The sequence below is a fragment of the Sus scrofa genome, chromosome 16, assembly GCF_054392235.1.
Source record: "Sus scrofa isolate SSC_HxYL_T2T_F1_AM1 chromosome 16, Sscrofa_HxYL_maternal_Yorkshire_Landrace_v2.0, whole genome shotgun sequence".
NCBI classification, from domain to species: Eukaryota; Metazoa; Chordata; class Mammalia; order Artiodactyla; family Suidae; genus Sus; species Sus scrofa.
In genome coordinates, this window is record NC_139398.1 from 86,739,441 (window position 1) to 86,762,010 (window position 22,570).

General features: G+C 45.7%; 1 protein-coding gene and 1 long non-coding RNA gene across 3 annotated transcripts in view; both read right to left on the bottom strand.

The window, feature by feature from the left end:
* Positions 1–22,570, bottom strand: part of ADCY2 (adenylate cyclase 2) — a 426,457-nt gene that overhangs the window by 293,311 nt on the left and 110,576 nt on the right. The gene's annotated exons all lie outside the window — the stretch shown is intronic.
* On the bottom strand, positions 16,643–22,456 carry LOC146395705 (uncharacterized). The gene is made up of 2 exons (XR_014831059.1): positions 22,070–22,456; positions 16,643–21,496 (listed from the first exon to the last, which is right to left on the bottom strand). It is a non-coding gene; the product is annotated as an uncharacterized LOC146395705 (long non-coding RNA).

Genomic DNA, 22,570 nt, shown 5'->3' on the forward strand with positions numbered 1-22,570 from the left:
GGGTGGAGCCAGGGCCGGAAGATGCCCACATTCCAATCCTCAGAACCTGCGGATGCCACCTGACGAGGAGGAAGGGACTGTGCAGACGAGGTTAAGGAGGGGTCCTGAGATGAGGATGTGAGCCGGGATGGCCCAGGTGGAGTCAGTAAAACAGGGGGATTTATTAGAGCAGGCACGGAAAGAAGAAACAGGAGATAAGGTGATGGAAGCAAGAGGCAGAAGTGATGCAGGACTGTGGGCAGCTTGTGGAAGCGGGAAAGGCAAGAAGACGGCTTTGCTTCTAGAGCCTTCGCAAGGAAGCGCCCTAAAAACCCCTCAACTTTATCCTCCGTGAAAGCAACTGCATCCTTTTGGCCTCGGGCCATCCTGTGGTTTCAAGCCACCACATGTGTGGGAACGTTTTCCAGCGGCCCCAGGAAACCAGGGCTCACTCAGCCAGCCCTCTCTGGCTTTGTAGGATCTTCCTAACACAGGGAGCACGGGTTCTGAGGGCTGAGCTCTTGGTCCTGGGGAAGGGGTCGAGTCCAGGTAGGGAGCAGAAAAGGAGGAGGTGAAGCTCCAGCAGGCTCACTGGCTCGGAGGGCGAGTGGAGGGCTGGGTGTACCTTTCAGCTGGTTTTGAAAGAAGCAGCATCTCATATAATATATCCTCCTGAAACCGCAATAGGCTTCATGTGTGTGAGGCCAATCAGTAACTGTGTTGGTATAAACGGTGTGTATATGCCATTTATATGCACTTGGCCATTTTATATGTCTATATAACGTGTATACATACCCACATACATATACATCTATAATATGTGTATATGCATATGCATATATAAAAATAATACATGCATACATATATATATTTAAGCAAAACAAATGGTTCTGTTTTCATGGAGAACGCTGTCTGAAACACACCTGTTACCACTAGGCAAGAGAAAGCTGTCAGGGTCATCTTAACGTTGCTAAAGCCGACTTCAAAACAACAAGATTATCCGGGATAAAGAGTGATGTTCCATAATGGAAAAGGGTGAATTCTCTAAGAATGCATAATAATCCTACCTGCCTATGCAACAACTACAGAGAGTCAAAACACAGGAAGCAAAACCTGATAGAACTGAGAGCATAGACGACCCCACTAGACGAGCTGCTGACTTCCTACGGAGACGCACCATCCAGCAATTCGACCTAGCTGACTTTTAGAGAACAAACCATCTCACGACAGCAGAAAACATGTTCTTCTCAGACACGCATGGAACAGGCACGACAACAGACCACGCGCTGGGCGATAAAACCGACGTCAACACATCTGGAAGCAGGGAAATCACGCCGAGTGTGTTCTCAGGCCACAAAAGAATGGAAGTAGAAATCAGTCGCAGGAAAGTAGCTGGAAGATTCCCTAAGTATGTGGAAATGAAACATTATACTTTGAGATAATCCCTCCGGAAAAGAGCGGTCTCAAGTGAAATTTAAAAATATTTGGAATAAAATGAAAACAAAAAGTCCACCTACCAAAATTTCTAAGACACAGCAAAAGCAGTGCTTAGAGAGAAATTGATAGCATTCCGTTTGCGTGTTAGAGGATTTAATACCTATACCATAAGCTTTCATCTGGGAAAGTGTAGAGAAGAGAACATTAAACACAAAGCAAGCAGAAGGAAGGAGACAAAAATTAGAGTAAAAATCAGTGAATTTAAAATCAGGCAATGGTAGAGAAAAATCAAGAAAAATCAAATCTGGTTCTTTGAAAAGATCAGTAAAATTTATACACTTCTGTCTGGGCTAGTCAACACTTTTAGAATAACTGGAGGGATTTATAATGCATTTTTTTTACATGGTGCAGTATCTTTGCATTTAAAAGAATAATGCTGTTTCTGTTGCTCAGATGCATTACTGAATCAGCCAAAGTTTAAAGCAGCACAGTGATAACAGAGATATTGATAAATGCCAGGTGTCACTAAGCCTCCAGTTTCGGCAATTGTCACTGGGTGACAAGCTCAGGACAAGTCCATGGAGGGGCCAAGGAAGTGGCCCCTAAGGCTGGGAGCCTGTACATCAGTTCTTGCTTTAGGGACTGACACTTGTTTCCTATGCAGGTTTCTGATTGTCCAAGGGTTGTTGAGGGCAAACTGACTGCAGCGCTTCTCAAGTTTTTTGCTTCCTTTTCATTAAAAAACAAATACAGAAAGCAAAAAGAAAGAGAACGCCAAGTGACTGCTGCCTGCATCTGGAAAAGGGACACGGCCCGAGGTGTTTCCAGGTGGGGCCCCACGGTCACTATTTTCGCGGACTGGATTTTCTCAGCACTGTCTCACGACGAATGTCTGATGCCCACGTCACAGCCATCACCAGAAACATTTCACTTCTCGGTGGGGCGTGATCTTTTCCTGTGCCTTTCTTTGCAGAACAGTTTTTACACGGCTGCTCTGCTGACATAATCATGAAAGAATAGAGCTGGAAGGGAAATCAGCCTCCTTCCCCCCAAACCCCTCATTCCCCAGATGAGGGCGTTTGCCTGGGGACCGAGGGCTGGAGTCGCCAAGCTGCTTCCTTCGCGGGGGAGCTGGGCCCAGAGCCCATGTCCCTGCATTCCCAGGTCAGTGTCCTTTGTCCCTGCCTGAGTCTTCTCACTGTCACTGTCCCCAGTGGTGGTTATGGACACATATACGCCTGCCTTACAGGTACAGTCCATTATCAGCAGTGGGAATGGTTCGACTTTAGGCTTTGAAAAGACCCATTCTTTCTGTAAGGCATTCACCATCTTTCCTTTACATGGCAAGGAACCCTGTGTCAAAAACGTCTGCCATTCAAGTCAGGAAAATCAGCTCAGATGCTCCTCTCCTTCGGGGACTTCTGGGGAAGCTGAGTCTTCTATGTGATGGTTTACGACGGCGGGGGTGAGAGAGACGGTGTTTAAAGAATTCCACAGTGCTTAGGGGCCGGGGCCTGAAGCCTCCCTACGTTCACCCTTTGCAAAGCTGGGCAACTCTGAGGCCCCTGCTGCCCCTCCCCGCCCCAGGTCCCTCTGCAGAAGGGGCACCTGAAAGACAGTTGTCTGCCAAGGTGCTTGGAAAAATGCATGTTGGGAAACTCAGTGTCCATCAAACAGTACGTGTTCATCCACTGGTTCTTATCAACCCATTATCTGGAAATGCATTTCTCAGTAAAAGACATGAAGACAGAGGTGTTTCTGATATTATAGATATATATATAATTATAGATATATATAATTATATATATATTTGCTTTTTTAGGGCCGCACTCACGGCATGTGGAGGTTCCCAGGCTAGGGGTCTAATCACAGCTACAGTTGCCGGCCTACACCACAGCCACAGCAACTTAGCATCCAAGCCGAGTTAGCGACCTACAGCACAGCTCATGGCAACGCTGGATCCTTAACCCACTGAGCAAGGCCAGGGATCGAACCTGCATCCTCATGGATCCTAGTCGGGTTTGTTAACTGCTGAGCCATGAAGAGAATTTTTTTTTTTTCATGTGGACACACATCACACACTCAGGCTTTGAAGAAGTCATCCTACTGCTCGAGCCTAAAAGAAGCACCTACAGCTGGCAGCCAACTAAAATCCTTCAGATCTTTGTCATGAGAAACTCTGTTACTTTATGCTTCTCGCTATTTTTTTGCTAATACAGAGCCCCTTCTGACTCTCATCCATTCAAAGTAAATCTTATGGTCAGTGATCTGTTACATGTTCGAAGTGGACAAAATTGCTTTCGGCTTTTCATTCTATTTCCAGCCTATTCGGTATCTCCTCCAGACGCGTGTCATCCGAATTGCTGGAAGGCTGCTCTCAGCATCACCTCTGTCACCCAACAAGCCTTTGATAGAAAATGTGGAACAGGCAGAGGCAGGGGTGACCCTGCGGAGCGCACCGAGAGACGTCCTTTTGTGCTGACCTGCAAGGCATTGGGTGCGGGGGATCGGCCCCCTCCCTGGGGATGGACCCTCGGGGCAGCACTGCGTCCCCAGACCACACTCGCCTGTCTGGTCCTAAACCCCTCAGGCAGGATCCCACCAAGGTCTCTGCTAAAGCACAGACGCCTTCTGTCTGCAACGTCCGTCCAGCCTCACAGCCCCACTGCGACTATCAAGAGCACGTGTTCCCTTCAGACCTTTAATAAACGGGGAAGAGTTTTGTATTTTCCTGCATATATTTTCATTTTAAAAGTCTTGCATTTCACACCATCTGCTGATCTGGGCACTTCTCATGCTGCCAGTCAGCTTCAATGTTATTTTTAGATGCCAGCTTTTGGGCAGACCGTGAACATTCTGCAGGCTACATTTTCGGGCGTTCGAAACACAGTCTCGCAACAATCTCTGAAGCCCCCCTGAGAGTGGAGGGGGTCGGCGGCCGAGATGGCCAAGCATCCCTCGGGGGTTCTTAAGTGAAGAGGGAAACGAACCCAGCTGCACATGGAAAGGGATCAAACAACTGATGCTTATGTAACCGTGTCGTGCACACTAGTCGGGAGAGTTGACTCTGTAGATAGGCATCCGTCGGGGAGACACAGCGTTAGGTCACATACTCAGCCGAGAGACTGAAAGCTGACCGCTGAACAAGCAGATTGCAGGGAAGACTCCCAAGGATGGAGGGAAAATCCTGGGTATCCTTTCTCCTAAGCGGGGTCCAACCTTCCCTTGATCCCTCCTCCAACTTTGACTCCATACAAGAGAGAGAGCGACGCAGAGGGCAGAAGGCAGCAAAGAGCCTCACCCATCCACGAGCCTTTAGCAAAATGTGCAGTTGTCTTTCACCAAGAGCCGTCTGTCTCTTTAAAACAGGGACCCAGCCAGGATGCGGAGCCATGAGAAGTGCTGACCAGCACATCTTGGGATGCTTTCATGCTATTCTTCCAGAGGCTTTTGGGGGGAACTGTCTAGCGGGACCCCACACGCTGAAACATGGACGGCATGCAGGCGACATTTCGCGGTCAGTTACACATGGTTGAAAAATGTAACTGTGTCACACATGAAATCGGAGGCATCTGCTCCAAACCCAGCAAGGGCTGTTCAGACACACTCAGGACACTGCAGACACGAGAGATGGGACGAGGAGAAAAATCCTGAGGCTCACCTCGAGAGCGGAGGCCTTGTGATCAATGACGTGAAAAGGAACCCCGCCTTCGCTGGGGATGGGACACAAGTGAGGTCTCTTAGGAGGCTCAGAAGACAACAAGGTGGACACGGATTTCTAGGAGAAAGGGTGGTTTTGGAAGGTGCATATGACGAATTTCTGAAAAACAACCAACTGGATGCTAACAGGAATGGAAGAGCGGGCATTTAAGGATTTTGTGGGGTGGGAAATTATTACACGTAGAGGAAGATTTCTCATGATGATTCTAGAACAGGCCCATGTGCCCCATCTGACTGTTGTAAATAAAGTTTTATTGGCTCACAGCCACATGCAGCTGCGAGCCTGCTGTTCAAAGGTGTTTTCCTGCTCCGGCGAGCAAAGTTCAGCAAATGCCCCGAGCGCAGATGGCCCGAAAATTCGAAAATATTTACTCTGTGGTCCTTCCCAGAAAAAGACTGTGCACCCCTGTTCCAGCACACACAGGCCTTTCTTTGCGGTGCATGGTCGTCCTTGGAAAGTCTACTGACAGTCTCACGGTGGGGTGATGGGAGACAGCGGGTATGGCTTTAAGTCCTTTAAGTTCTAAACGGAGATGCCAGCAGGAAAAATGCCTTAACGATGGTGAATCATGGTGGAGAATTCTACTACGGAGGCCACCATCACCCGCCTTTGCCAACTGCTACGAATCCACATTTTGGAACGTCAGTGTTAGTTACAGAGCTCCTAGGAGATGACAAGGTACCTGAGGTTTCCTTGTTCTTGATGCTGTTGCTTTTTCTTTTTTATTTTTTTGGTTTTTAGGGCCCCACCTGCAGCACATGGAAGCTCCCAGGCGAGGGGTCGAATTGGAACTACAGCTGCCGGCCTACACCACAGACACAGCAACACCAGATCCGAGCCGCATCTGCGACCTAACCACAGCTCACGGCATCGCCGGATCCTTCACCCACTGAGCAAGGCCGGGGATCAAACCTGCAACCTCATGGATACGGGTCAGGTTCAGCACCTCTGAGCCACAACAGAAATTCCCTACTGTTGCTGTTTGAAATTATATCCATTTCGGAACCACTTAGATAAACACTGGAGTGGAGTATTTACTCAAAATACATCTTCTGGACAGACCGATGAACTTGCAATTGACATTCATTTAATATGTTATCTAAATTGACACGAAATAGCTTTATTAAAATTATAATCAGATGGGTAAAAACACTATACACTTTAAGTAAAGGCATTATTGTTATGAGAGAAATTGGTTTGAAAAGCTACTTTTTAAATCACTTTCCATACTGCATAATGGTTTGCTACAGTTTGGGGCATTTAACTGTTGATCAAATTGGTAGAGTATTATATTGGGCCACTTCAAGTTTTATATGATTTTTCCATTACCTCTTCTAAGATACCATCATGGGCTATCTTTCCGGATGGAGAGTGTTTCCACTCATTTAAATAATTCAGGAAGAAGTTCTTTCCTGCCTTGGAAGGTCAAGGACGTGTGTGTTACTGAAAAATAACAAAAAATAAGCTGAAAGAGAGAAAACCCAGAAAACCATAACCTAATGAATGACTCCCATTTACTGAATACTTCAAATGGGCCAGACACTGAGCTAGGAATTATATACATATGGTCACTCATCCTTGGTCCAACTCTGTCAGTGGCCCTCTTGACAGGGAAGTGAACAGATGCTCAGAGAAGCTAAGCCATTTGCAAAAATGCATACCACCAATTCATGCACAGCTGGGATTTGAGCTCCAATTTTTCTGGCTCCAAAATTAAAGCTTTTTCTATTACACACCGTGCTATCTTGGCAAGGGGGAAACATGTCTTTTAGTGCTGGGGGATTCAGCAAAAACATTTTACAAAAGAATTTAACTTCTTTTGCTAGCATGGCACATGAGTAAGCTCTCTTAGTTCTATAGCTTGCATTGTTAAGATTGCATAGAGCAAAGAGAAGCGGCCTACGTAGCCGGGAAGCATCCGCGTGCCTGCCTGTACCACAGACAAAATCCCTTCTATAAGGAGCATCCAGGTAGTGCAGGAGTCAGGAAAGTGAGCCAGTGACCTCGAGGGGAGAGGAGCATTATGCATGTGCTCTAAGAGCCCAAACGTGGGCTCCTGGGACAGGTTCATGGGCCATGGACGACATGCTACAGAAAACACCTGGCTCGTTCTCAAGTACTGGCCCGGTGAGGACAGGGGGATGCTCCAGACAGAGGACCAAACAGATGCAACAGCACCAAGGTGAAAGCAGGCAAAGCAAGACAGCCACAGGGGGCTCCGCGTCAGCAGAGCTCAGCATCTGGGGTGGGGGAGCGAGGCTGCGCCTGGTATAGGGCCTTGCACGTATTCCACGAGACCTGGGTTATCTGTTCTGCAGGGTATGAGAACCTCTGAAGGATCCCGAAGGCGGACATGAGTTCCAATATGCTCACTTGGAGAGCTGGGAGTCAAGCCTGGAGCCAGGCCAGGCATTGTCTGCAGCCTCCCCAGGAGTAAGTGATGCATCCCGGGCAGAGGCAGTAGGAAAAAAAAAAAAAAAAGGCAGGAAAATGACTTCTGACCAACATTGAAGACAAACATCTACTGAGACCTGGAGCCAGAGGTCATCAAAGTGGTTCTTAAATTACATGCAAGTCAAAAGGTCTGGGGAGAAATGCAAGTCCTTTTTTTCTTTGTGGATGTTATAAATTTTAGAGTTTTAAAACATGTTCAATAAGAAATGAGAATCTTAAATTGATCCAAAACATACGCTCGAAACAGTTCTTAAGATTTTCCGTAAGAATCTAACACCAGCATAAAATTCCTACACACCTACCCTTTCTTTTTATCCCAATGCACAGAAATCTTCAAATTCCGTGGGAGACAGAATGAGGGAAAGGACAGGAAATAACGAGGTAGTCGATACACTTAGTTTTAACTTTTGTTTAGAAATGACAAGTTTTTACACTGAAAACTAAATCAATGTGAAGACTTATTCATTAAAAAAAAAAAAGGCCAAAACTCCTCAAAAGTCCAAAACGCTATTAGATGAGTAGTAAAGGGCATATGCAGAATGGGTTTTGATACCCAGAAGATGATGCAACGAACAGAACTAAAGATGAGGGGAAATTGAAAATACTGAAATATGGCAGGGCAATATTAAGACGTTATGGCCACGAGACTTTAGAAACTGGTTCTTCCAGTGATAGGAGAAGGGTCTCTGAGGGAGGTAATTAAAATGATAACCAAATGGACCAATTACAACTGAATCCATTCTGCAGGATTGGCCAAGAGGCGACAGGAATGGGCAGCGCATCCCACCTGCACAGGTAAGGCTCTTCACGTTGCCACCTCCGAACATCTGCTGGGATCCAACCAACCTCTGTCTCAACAACCATCGCCTCCAATGCCCCAACTACCAAATGGGTCCACAAGGGACTGGTCCACTGAGAAAGCTCTGTGTCTAGGACACAAGACCTCCTCCCCCTGACGAGGAGAACGTCCTAGGAGTTTGGTTGCTCTCCAGCAGGGAAAGGTTAGATGACCTTCCAAATGAAAGCCCAACTCTGCCTACAGAATGTCCCTGCCGCTCAGTCAAGAGAAGCAGTCTTCACCCTATTAATAAACCTTAAACCAGAGGCTTAGATCACATATATCCCATAGCTTGCAGTGCTAAGTACTTCATTGACGAAACTTCCTGAGATAGCTTAGGATCCACGCCCTCCACGTCTTCAGGATTTTTGAAAATGTCTTCTTTACTTCTCAGTTCATAAGAACCCCCATCAGTGACCCTTTCTGCCTCGTTAAATAGCTAAAATATGGTGATCTCCAGGGGTTTGAAGACAAAGCTAACAGGCTTCTGGGTTCAAGCATCCAGGCTATTCTCCCTATGGAACACGTTAATATCACCGGCGTTCAAGTTTGCCTAATTCTTCTGCCAAGGACGAGTAATCCTGGATCCTGAACTTCACTTCATATATCCAGTTTCCTAAGTCTTCTCTTTCTGTATCCGTTTGCCTATCCAGTTTCCTAAGCCTTCCAGAATCTTTGTGTCTCTCCTCTGATTCCTACATAACACTCTAAGTTAGACTCAAAACATTTAAAATCCATGTGGGGATTTGACGTATCTTTTTTTCTCTCTCTTTTTACAGCTACAACTGTGGCATATGGAGGTTCCCGGGCTAGAGGTCAAATCAGAGCTGCAGCTGCCAGCCTACACCACAGCCACAGCCATGCAGGATCCCAGCCGCATCTGCGACCTACGCCAAAGCTTGAGACAACGTCGGATCCTTAACCCACTGAGCAAGGCCAGGGATCAAACCGGCAAGCTCATGGACACTCTGCTGTGTTCTTAACCCACTGCACCACAATGGGAACTCCGGATCTGACCTGTCTTGAAGAAAACGCACACATAAACAGTAAGAGAAGAGTTTGAGGATGTCAGGATTATTGTCACCCTTCCCCATTCTCTGAAGATCACCCCACCCAGGGGTCGTTCACAGAGACGGTGCAAAGACAGACAAGTGCCCACTGCCCCCCTGGAAGGGTGCTGTCCAAGGTGCGTGGCTGCGTCGTGCCGGGCACACGTGTGCCATGTAGCCCAGCCTCATAATTCTATGCATGCACGCAGCCATTTCACATCATGTCCCCTGGGTGCTGGGACAAATAAAAATATTAAAAAGCGCTGGTGCCTGCCATGGAGCTCAGAAGCCCATCTCAAAGCCCAGGGAATGCGTGATGGAATGATAAGCAGACACAGATGCGCACTGAAATACGATGCGAGGACTCCTGTAGAAAATCGTAAGAACGACCCGGAGCAGGAGCCCGCGGGAGCACGAGGAGGAGAAAGACTGTTCCCACTCCCAGCCTCCACCACCAGATCCGCGATGCCCCGGCGGCCAGGGAGGCCGAGGACACGGTCCCTTCGCCACCTTAGCTCTGCTTCTGGTCTCCTCAGAGTTAAGGAGGAGGAGGGCGGAACAGTTCGGACGAGGAGAGGCGGGCAGGGAAGCTCCAGGACCAGAACAGAAGGCTTTGTGGCATGAGTCCCGCAGACAAGGCTGAGACTCGAACCTGCTCAACTTTAAGTAAACCAGGCAAACCCACTGCTATGGACTGAACGGGGACCCCCGCCCCAAAGTTCACATGTTGAGGCCCTAACCCCCAAGGGGCCTGTATTCAGAGTAAAGATGGAATTTGGATTCAATGAGGTCTGATCTGACATGAGTTTAGCCCTGACCTGACACGAGTTTAGTGGGTATCCGAGAAAACAATGCTGCCCGCTCCCTCTCTTTCCCTCTCCCTGCCCCTCTTCCTCTCTGCCAGGCGTGTGAGAGCACGGTGGAAAGGTAGCTATCTGCCAGTCAGCAAGAGAGCCCCAACTAGACCCATTCTGGTACCTCATCTCAGACTTCCAGCATCCGGAGCTGTGAGAAAATCAATTTCTGTTGTTTAAGCCACCCGGTCTATGCTATTTAGTTATAACAGCCTGAAGTGAGGAATCTTAGAAAAATATTCTATAGCATAGTAAAACGCTCTTTATCTGTTATTTCCTTCTTTTTCTTCTTCCTCTTCTTCCCATTTTTGGTCAATGTCTTGATCTAGAGTTTGAGGCTCTGGTATGGCATAGAAGGTGAATTTTTAAGACACCAAAGAAAAGGTTAAAAACAAAATAGTTCCAGTTTGACCCACAAAGATCACAATTCTTCTTTTCCTAGAAAGTACCCAGAACACAGGAAATGCGTGTGTAATTTCGATTTTCAACAAAGTGAAAAGATCAATAGACTCTCCCGACTCCACGGTGGGTGGGAGGGCTACAAAATGCACTCAGGGCCCAGAGGTGGGAAACTGAGAAAAGACGCTATAAAAGAACCCTCATAAAGGAGGCTGTAGATCCAAAAAGGAAGCAGAGGTGTACCTCCAGGTAAGGGACCTAGAAAAGCCAGGTCTTTGTTTTGCAACGAAAAGAACATTGGCGGGTGCCCTCCGGGACTCGGGATGCTCAGAAGGCTGGGCTCCAGAAGGAACAGCATTACCAGGAGTACTGAAGGAAGCAGGACCACCATGAGGCATGGAGGTCAATCAGTTTGCATCTCCACTGGCCAGGAACGCAACTTGAGCATCATGGATGGAGTTCAGTGATTTTCCCCCACAGGTGCTCAGAGAGGTCAAGTGCTAATGACGAGAACAAATGTCAGTAGCAGCAGTAATACATCGTTCATAGTAAAGGGGCATGCTGAGAAACGGAAAATTAAGCACAGGGTATTACCAACACATCAAAGTGCAGAAAAGCTGCTGGACCTCAAAGACAAAGAAGTCCATTGGGCAACCAGGCAGAAAGATCAACTCTGTTGTAAGTGAAAGGAGAAATTCAGGTTGGCCTTAGAGGACCAAACAGTGGCCCTGATAAATCCTAAAAAGTAGAAACAACATAGACATTTATTTAATGCAAAATAAGGCTAAAAACAATTTAAAAAAGAAAAAATCCACTGTTCACAAAAAACAACATGAATGTCTCTAGCGTCAAAAAAATCAATTCATACCAAGTCGCCAAAATATTTATAACATAAACACGATGAGCACATATGAAGAAGCACAGAGTTAAAGCAGGCTCCAGAGGAAAGACGCTATAAGTATACAGTCTTTATACTTATAAATAAGAAAAAATGCATTAAGCATCTAACACAAGAGGTTCAAAAAAAAAAATCCCAAGTAAAATAAATGTAAGGGATTAATAAGGAAAAGAAATGGAAATAAAAAAAGAGGAGAAAATCAACAAAAGCAATAAATACATCCAAAACGCATTCCTTGGAGAAATAAAAATAAATGAAAAAAATGCTAGATGAATCAGGAATTAATAGAGAAAAGACAAACCCGAGAGTAAGAAACTGACCAGGGAAAAGTAACTATAAGAACAGAGGTATAACTGAAACCATGGAAAGTGATTGCTAACTCTAGGAAATACAACTGCAACCTAAGATGAAAGAGACTATATTTATAAGAGTATATCTTTGAGCAGAACACTCCAGAAAACAAAGTAAATCTAAACAGAAGAATCTGCACAGGAAAAAAAGGGAATGGTTTCTAATCTACGTGAACACGTGCAATGCAAGGTGGCCGACGGAAGTGACGCATTCAGCATCATCCTTGGCCCCTGGCCGGTGCTCTCTGTGTTTGCTCTTATTATTGTCAAAATAGATTCAAAATCCTTCATCATTTATTCGTCAAAAGAATCAACAGTAAATTAGATAAAAACACACCACGACCCACTGAGTTAATTCCAGAAAGTTAAGAATTGTTCAATATTAGAAAAGGGGAGAAATCATACAATCTCACGCATGAGTGATTTTTTTTAAGAAAGTCTGTTGGTAAGGTTCAAGATCAATATTTAAAGAAGAGAAAAGAAAAACAAGAAAAGGTCTCTAAGTAGGAACAGACAGTTACTTCCTTCAAATTGTAGCATTTATTTCACTTAACCCCAAAGCCAGCATGTTGCTTAAGGGAAAAACACTAACCCTACCTAAAAAAAAAAAAAAAAAAAAAAATGCAAGTGTGTCTACTACCACTATTTTAATGTTCATTTTTCCCCTAGAGGCACCAGGTAAAACAATAGGAAAGAAACAGCAATTTTAAAAACCAGAAAGTGGAGATTCCCTTGAAAATGGTGTGATTACATACCTGGAAATCTCCAAAGGGTCAAATGAGAAACAACTACAAATAGAGAATTCAAAGTGGCTGCGAGAATTACATTCACTGAAAACCTTTAGAAACACTCTTTTTAAAAAAGTGTGACCACATCACCTATTTTCATAAAATATGGCAAAGAGCCAAGGACAGGTGTTCAGCTGTCCTATCTATTGGCTACCGCTCCTCGGGAATTCTCATTGATCGCCCTATGGATGAGAGTTTTGTTTAAACGAGAGTAGAATTTCCATATGTTTCCTCACTCTCAATTCTCCTAGTTTTGCTTTCTTTTCCTATGTGTTACCATAAATATCTTCCAAGGCGGTATCTGCGTATGTTGTATACCACAGAGCTTAGTAACACCTGAGCAGTTGAGAGAAGGGAACCCCACAGACTCTCTGGTCTTGGAGAATGTATGGTGGGTTTCCAGCAAGCCACACAGGAGAGGAGTGGAACTTCTGTCTGGCTGTGGGGGTTAGTATTTGTTTTTTTTTTTTTTTTTTTGTCTTTTTGCTATTTCTTTGGGCCGCTCCCGCGCGGCATATGGAGGTTCCCAGGCTAGGGGTCGAATTGGAGCTGTGGCCACCGGCCTACGCCAGAGCCACAGCAACGCTGGATCCAAGCCGCATCTGCAACCTACACCACAGCTCATGGCTACGCCGGATCGTTAACCCACTGAGTAAGGGCAGGGACCGAACCCGCAACCTCATGGTTCCTAGTCGGATTCGTTAACCACTGCGCCACGACGGGAACTCCGGGGGTTAGTATTTGTAATAAATTGAATAGAAGCCTCCAAAGTGATGTCCACTAGAAACCTCAGAATACGACCTTTTTGGGAGGTCTTTGAAGATGTAATTAGAAATGTGGCTATGAGATCATCAGGATGGGCCCTAAAGACAATGGCCAGTTTCCCAGAGAGACAGAAGGAGACAGGATGCAGAGACTCAAAGTGAAACCCACATGAAGACAGATGAAGGCGGAGATTGGAGTTTTGAAACCCCAAAGCAAAGGAATGCCAAGGATTGCTGGTGACCCTCAGCAGCCAGGACAGAGGCATGAAAACCTCCCTCAGAGCCTCCAGGCTACCCATCTCTGCCACATCTTAGTTTGGATTTCTGGGAAATAATAAACTCCAGAAGTTAGAGGATGCTGTTGTTTAAACCATCCAAGTTTGTGGTAATTTTCCTCAGCAGCATTAGGAAAACAAGACAATATCTGAGCTGGGGGCGGTGGGCAGCGGCAAGAGTGATGCAAAGAGATGGAACCGCATGCATACATGCCTCCATGACCACAAAGCTGAGATGCAGGATGGTCAGCTCCAACCCATCAAAGTACTGTTGGCTGGTCCAAGTGAGCAACCTCCCAGGTTGGCTGCGGAACAGAAGTAGGCTCCTCCAGAGAACAAGACAACTCCAGAGAAAGCGTACAAGATGTCCAGCTGCCAAATGAGCCTCAACATGCCTCCCTCTCACTCCTCAGAGGGAGTGAGTTGTGTCTCAGCAGGTGTTTCATTACCTTATAAAAGCACAGGTGCTCAGGCATTAGCTGAACTGAGCACCATTTATCAGTGGAGTGTGGGCTTCTAGAACCTCACCAGGATGAAGCTCACTGCATTGTGTCTGCACAGGACAAACTGCAGGATGGTTGACCAGACCAGGCTTGGGCTCTGAGCATCTCTACATATGTATGAGGCAATTTTTGCCCTACTCAACCCATAGGTCATTTGGATTTTGATTATGAATGTATAACCTCAAGGATTTTTAATGTTCCCATTTATCTTAGCTTCTGTAAAAGTCATGTAGACTTAGCACAACACATTCCTACTGCTGCTTCTGTCTACTATTTACTGAGGGCTAAGGACAAGCCCAGCCTGATAACAGGTTCTTCCTAAACACCCGTTCATCTAATCAGCACCAAGGCCAGCAACTATCTAGGGAGGCGGGTGTTACTGATGCCATTTCAGAGCCAAGAAAACTGAGTAAATCAAAAAATTCATCCAAATTTATGTGGTGTTGCAGTTAGATTCTCCAAGAAGCACATTCTGAAACAGAGATGGGTGTTCGTTAGGGCGTGTCCTTCGAATCAAAGCCCATGCTGAGGGAAGGACGTGGGACGTGGCAGAGGAAGATGGGCTGGGAAGCAGGCCTGACAACTTCAGATGGATGCTCTGGAGCTGAAATGGTCCATCAGAATCATTTTGCATTGGGCCAAAACCGAGAGAACTTATACCCCACCTTGATCAGTCATGGATGTGGGCCACTCTTGGAAAGGTATGACCTTGGGCAGCCAGGAAAGATCTAAGGGCTAAAAGTGAGTTGTTAACAGCACCCCCGACAGCTGGACAACCAGTCTTTCTTTGAGGGTATCTGGGTGGTCCCCCTTCCTGTCTATCACACACAGGCATAAAGTGGGAGAAAGAGAATCCAAACCCAGGTTCCATCTGAGACCCAAGTGCTAGTTCTGTTTATCATCCCACAGTCTTGGCCTTGTCAAATCACTCAGGAGCTGCTAGAAGGACAGCAAAAGTGACTAAGCCAGAGGCTGGCCAGCAGGATCTCCCATCTCCTGGGGGAGAAAAATTGATGAACACTATTCTCATAGAAGCCATGCTGCAACCGCTGCATCCCACAAACATGATGAGACCGCTGTGGATCTCTCATCATGCAGTTCCTATTATTAACACTTGATGTGTACCAGCTGTGACATTAATCACACACACCAGGCCCAGTTAAGTCCTTTTCATTATCATCTCATTTAACCGTCTGTGCTGTCCTAGGAGGAGGTCATTGCCATTATTTCTGCTTTACAGATACCTAGGGCCATCTCCAGCCCTGGGTCTCCTTAGAATGCCTCCCCCTGCCTATGCGTCCCCCCTCTCCCCACTGCTCCAACTCAGGGAGTATCTCTGTAGTCTTTAAAGCCATCCCCTAGAATCAGAACAAAGTTCTTGCTGAAGTCAAGCTGCAGATACATTCCTCTCTCAACTTCGCACAACTTAGCAGATTCATCATTTGTCCTGCAAGTACACAGGAGTCTATTCTGGGTGATACCCCATGGGGGCAGGGTGCTGATTTTCTCCTTGTCCTCTAGGGGTTTTAAAAAGCATCACTGATGGTTTAACAAATGATTAGCAATCAGTATCTTTCACAATCTACCCTCAAAAATAAACATTTGGAAGGGACAGAGCCTCAGAACTTTGTGCATAATGGCACAAAAAGGCATGAGTTGGTGACGTGCCAGGAAATACACCTGTCCAGATATCAACAGGTAAAATGTGCCATTCAGCCAACATTTAATCAACCTGTAGTGATGTTTCTCATTTGACATGAATTCATTGCTTTGAATGGACAGAAACCACAGAATTCAGGAGACAGATTCAGGAGGAGGACAGAGATGGCTGATGGGTGGTGGATGACGGCATTTCTCACCTGTAGAGAAACCCTTCTTTTTCATGCCCTTTTGACCAAATCTCCAAGATAAAACCCATTGTCTGATGGGCTTCCCTTTACATCTCTTCCTTCTATCCCCTCCCGCAAACAGTTCACCTGCCTTTGGAAGGCAGGTCTCATGCCACCAGTAGTTACTCTCATGAAGCTTTTCTGTCTCAAACGTTCTTTTTTTTTTTTTTTAAATTGAAGTCTAGTTGATTTACACTGTGTCTTAGTTGCAGGTGTACAGCAAAGTGACTCAAGATTATTTTCCCTGTAGGTTATTACAAGATATTGAAAATAGCTCTCTGTGCTATATCGTAGGTCCTTCTTGGTTATCTATTATACATGTATATATATATATGTGTGTGTGTATGTGTCCACTATATGTGTGTGTGTATATACACATAAAGTACTGTGTATCTGTTCACCCCATACTCCTGATTTATCCCTCTCTCTCCCCATCCTTCCCTTTTGGTAACCATGAATTTGTTTTCTATGTCTGTGTATCCTTTTCTGTTTTGTAAAAAAGTTTGTTTGTATCTTTTTTTAGGTTCCTCATATAAGTGACACCATGTATTTGTCTGTATCAGATCTAATTCAGTAGGATAATCTCTAGGCCCATCCATGTTGCGGCAAATGGCATTATTTCATTCTTTCTCTTAGGGCTGAGTAACATTACATTGTATATATACTTACACACACCACATCTTTATCTGGTCATCTGGCAATGGACATTGAGGCTTCCTTCATGCCTTGGCTATTGTAAATGGTACTGCTATCAACACTGGGGTGCATGTATCTTTTCGAATTAGAGTTTTCTCTGGATAGACGCCTAGGAGTGGGATTGCTGCATCATATGGTAACTCTATTTTTAGTTTTTTAAAGAACCTCCATACTGTTTTCCATAGTGGCTGCACCAATTTACAATCCCACCAAGAGCGTAGGAGGGTTCCCTCAAACATTCTTGAAATTGCCAGAGCATTCTTAGATGATCTGCTCTCCTGCAGGGAAGTGCTAATTTTGTTCTGCTGTTCACATGCCCTACCAAACTCTCTGGTGGCATGATGGTACAAAGTTCCTGTCATTTAGAGGCCAGGGGGGCTTATCTGTCCAGCTGGGGGAAGGATGAGGATAGAGAAAGGAGAGCAGAAACAGAAGGTGCTCTTAGATGTGCTATAGGATTTAGTCACTTCAGGCACCTTCCCTGTTCAGCCTCTTCTCTATGCTGATCCCACTCCTTCCAAATGATAACGTCTTTAGATCAGATAAATGATAACTTGTTCAAATAAGACACGGATATACTTGATCAATAGCTGGATGCTACCCAAAAGGGACAGTGATACAGTCTCTTTTTTCCCCCTTCGTGGAAAATATTCATCTCTTGAGCTTCTTGAAAGACAAAACAGTAGCAACAGAGATTCAAATTCCGAACAATTAGTCTCTTCCACAGCCAGAAACTGGGCAGCTGGTAACCTGCTGTTTTTCCTTTGAGCTTCTCAGATTAGATCCTAAATGCAATTTAATTCCAGACTCCAATATACAGTTCCTGAATTATACCCCAAAAGAATCTGTTAGGCAACAAATCTGCATCATTTGTTACTACTGATTACACCCTTGCCACGGATGACAGGCTATATTTTCTATTTTAGGTCCAAAGTAAAAATTTTCAAATTGTACCACAACTTAAATATATTAAAGTATCCACCGCCTAAAGGGATCCTATAAAATTTCTCTGAAATATGAGGAATCCTGTTAGAAAAATTAATAAGCACTGCTCTGCTTATCTTCCTTAATAAATATGGATTCTCACATAACCCGCTTGCTAAAGAAATCTATATTCAAATGCCTCCCTCTCTCATGGGAAAATAAAAGATACAGAAAATGAAAACTCAAACCGTGCTAGGCATACCAAGGAAATAAAAACTAAGGTAAGCAAGTTCAAACCAAATGCAACTGTCATAGGTAAACAGGGATATTTGGAAATTCCATGAGGGTGGTTCCGTATCCTGCTGACAGTGGTACTGACCTCTGGAAATATAGCAAATGGAGAATAGACAAGGCGCATGTTTAAAAGGAAGTAAAAGCTACACAAGCACAAGGCTGCAGGCTGGACCAAGCTCCTGACCAAGGTGGCCCACCAGCTGCCCCTGCCTGGGAGGCAAGATGCTGCCCAGCTTCCTAATCTTGTCTAATGGCTGCAAACCTACCACCCCCCCCCAGGACCCATGCAGGAGGCAAACACCACAGCAGGAGGCCAGGGCTTTCAGGCACTCTCAGGCATTTTCCTAGCCTCAGTTTCTCTCTGCCTTGATAGAAGCACAAGCAAAAAAGACTCCTTGCTGCTTTGGCGAAATTTTCAGTCAAATGTATGTTATCCAACTGATACAGGTAAAATTCTTATTTTCTTGCTGATCATAAATTGTTAAGTGCTTTTGGTGCTAAATTTATCATAGATAAACAAAATATCCTTCTTACTCAGTCAATGCAAAATGGCTGTTAAGTTTCCTAATAGCTAAGTAATTTATTCCCTTTGTTATTTGAAATCCACTTAGGGAAATAAAATCAGAAAAGAATTAGAAGAAAAGGTGCCCAGATCAATACAAAGGGAATCACAAGAGTAACTGAAAAGAATCCCTCCCTCCTCCCCCATTCTCCTCTCACTCCCTTCCTGTCCTTTTCTTCCCTCCAGAATTGCTCAGTACCTGGCCCTCAGGTGAGACAGCAAAGAAAGCAGCTGCTTGAAAAGGGGATGGGGGAAGCCAAATTCACCCAGAGTGACAAAGCCAGGCTGGGTGCCAGGAGTCCTTGCTGCAGGCAAATTCAAGCACAGGAGAAATGCTTACAGAGATGGGGAAGGCGGGCACCCTCCCCTGGGCTGGATGTCATGCCCCCACCTGGGGGATGTCGGAGCCTAGGCTGGGGGAGGGGACACCTGCACAAAAATGGGATGTCAGAGCCCCTTAGGGAGAGGGGATACCCTCAGATACATGGGATGTCATGCCCCCACCTGAGAGAGGGGACCCCCCATATATCCTCAGGTATAAGGGATGTCAGAGCCCCTGGGGAGGGGGACAGGGTGTGGGGAGGGGAAGCTAGGCCAACTGAGAGTTCACCTGTGTGGGGGGCGGGGCTGGCATTTGAGACAGGAGACTCCTTACATGCAAGGTTTTGCCAAGTAAGTCAATGTGTTAAGGATCATGAGAGCCAGATATTTTTCACTATTGATCAAAGGAGCTACAATGGAAAGAGAGGAAAGTGGCATGAAATGGCCATTGGGTTGGACGTGGCAAGATCAGCATGAGGTTGTGCTGTTTAATACGCATGTAGACATGCCCGTGAAATGTGACGTGTGGGCCTTGCCTTGGGGTCCTGACATCCCACAGCCAACGGAAAGCCCTAAGGCCCAGATCTTGCCACGAAATGTCATTCTTCACCAAAAAGAACCAGGGCTCCTCAGAGAAACAGCTGACTTCACGGCCAAGGCAGGGAGGGCAGCAGATGAGCCCCACATAGACTGTGCGGGAAATCGAGGAAGTGCTCAAAGACGCCCGGGGACAAAGGTACATCTCGAAGCGGCACCCACCGCACAAACCTGGAAACACACGGACATCACAATAAACAGAGATGGAGCTCCCGCTGTGGCACGGTGGGTTAAGAACCTGACTGCAACGGCTCCTGTTGCTGCAGAGCTGTGGGTTTGATCCCAGGCCCAATGCAATGGGTGAAAGGATCTGGCTAAGCCACTGCTGTGGTGTAGGTCGCAGGTGTGGCTCGGATTCACTCCCTGGCCCAGGAACTTCCATAGGCTGTGGGTGCAGCCAGGAAAAAAAAAAAAAAATAGAAACACATAAATAAATAAAAATAAACAGCGATGGTAATGGTTTACAGCCTCCTGAACACGAAACCATGTAGATACTAATAAGTCAATGAACACATGAAAAGTAATCTGTGGAGAAACAGATTATTTACCTAGTTTCAAAGCACCTCGCCACAAAATATGTACTAATTGCAAAGAGGAAAAGAATCATTTCAAAGTGGAAAAGCCTGATGGACAGCCCCCAAGAATAATGACCACTGTCAACAGTGGGACAAAGTGGACATATGCGCCCCGATTAAACGCGATGAGAACACACCAGCCCGCCTGTGGATCCTGCCACAAGGCATGTAGCCTGAATCCATCCATGGGAAGCACCGCACACCTCACACTACAGGACAGCTTACAAAATAACCAGCTGGCCTGCAGTCTGCCCAAGTGTTAAGACAATGCAAGCCGGAGGTCCCGTCACGGTGCAGTGGTTAACGAATCCGACTAGGAACCATGAGGCTGTGGGTTCGATCCCTGCCCTTGCTCAGTGGGTTAACGATCCGGCGTTGCCGTGAGCTGTAGTGTAGGTCGCAGATGAGGCTCGGATCCTGCGTTGCTGTGGCTCTGGCGTAGGCCGGGGGCTACAGCTCCGATTCAACCCCTAGCCTGGGAACCTCCATATGCCGCGGGAGCGGCCCAAGAAAGGGCAAAAAGACCAAACAAAAGACAATGAAAGCCAAAGGCAGTCTGAGGCATTGTTCCAGACTGAAGGACACCAAGGAGACTTGAGCACATAATGCAGTGTGTGGGCCCTTCGGCTCTAAAGGTCATTCCTGGGAAAGGCAGAGAACACGGACCCCGTGCGCCTCTGATTTTGACAGATGCATTGTGACCACGAAGGAGCATCGTCTTGGCGGAAGGACGTACAAAGGTATGTGAGGTCAACAGAGCAGCAGATGGGAACCTACTTGAAAGGCTTAGCGCAAAATGACCTGAACTTGGATTTGCAAGACAGGTCGGTTTGTAAAAATGTGTATTAGAGATGATACATTCTGTTTGCATGTGTTGGGAAGGCTCATCCATAAGTGTCAGGTATCAACGAAATTTCCCTATGTAGGAGACCCATTAGAGCCCGAGAAGGAATGTTACTTCAAGACAAATGCCGCTGAAATGAACTTCCTGAGAAAAATCAACTGTCACACAAGATAGAAGGAGAATAGGGTTTCCTATTAAGTTAATATTTTGGTAAACAGCTAAGTCACTCCATGCTATCACCGGATGACCACTGTTCAAAAACTGGAATGAAATGAGAAATGATTTGCATGGATCGACCTTAAACGAAAGGCACTCTTTTCTTTGGGGGGTTAGAAAGCAGGGTTATACGAATCACCACTGACAGGTATCTCATCCTTTATCTCAGACTGATGTTCTTTATTTAATTTTATTTTACTTTTTGTCTTTTCAGGGCCACACCCACGGCATATGGAGGGTCCCAGGCTAGGGGTTGAATCGGACTGTAGCTGCCAGCCTACGCCAGAGCCACAGCAATGCCAGATCCGAGCCGCGTCTGCGACCTACACCACAGCTCACGACAACGCAGGATCCTTAACCCACTGAGTGAAGCCAGGGAGCAAACCTACATCTTCACAGATGCTACTCAGATTCCTTTCCATGGAGCCATCACCGGAACTCCTGATCTTCTTTATTTTAAATTGGCTTGCTTTAAACAACTGCACCACAGAAATAATATCACCTAATCTGTGGCTTTCTGTCTTACATACACTTTTCATAAAAAGAATTGAATAAAATGTTTTCCTCGCATCACAAACCAGTGTTAGTTTTAGATGAGATTTCCAGCAGTGGCCAAAGGTACTTAAAGCTCTTCCACTTCATTACTTTGATGTGTCCCCAGGAACCTTCCATTTTAAAACTGTTGGGAAGTTAAGGAACCTGACTCCAATCCATGAGGATGCGGGTTCGATCCCTGACCTCACTCAGTGGATTAGGGATCTGGTACTGCTGTGAGCTGTGGTGTAGGTCAGACACGGCTCAGATCTGGCATTGCTGTGGCTGTGGCGTAGGCTGGCAGCTACAGCTCCAATTCGACTCCTAACCTGGGAACTTCCATATGCCGCAGGTGTGGCCTTAAAAAGACAAAAGACAAAAACCCAAAAACACTGTTGGCAGATTTTGCCTTTCCCAGCTCTTGAAATCACCGTGCAATTGTTTTTAAAGGGATGGAAACCTGACCTCATCCTCTTCTCTTCCTTTCAATGTTATTCTTACATGAAATACTATGGAATGAAGAATTTTTATTCTTTTGCTATTCCAGAGTTATCCTAACTCTGTTCACTGATAAGAAGTCATTTTTTTTGCTGATTTTGAAAATTGAGTAAAGAAAAATTTAAGAGTACACTCTTTCCACATTCTTCTTTAACCAATGTAAGAAAATAATGATGCTTTAAAAAAAGAAAAAAAAACTCAGTACAGTACTTGATATCTAAAATACATCAGGTTCTTTGCAAATCACTTTCTTTTTCCTTTTTTTTTTTTAACCCCACGTGATCCTTACAGGCAGGTATCCTAATCTCCAT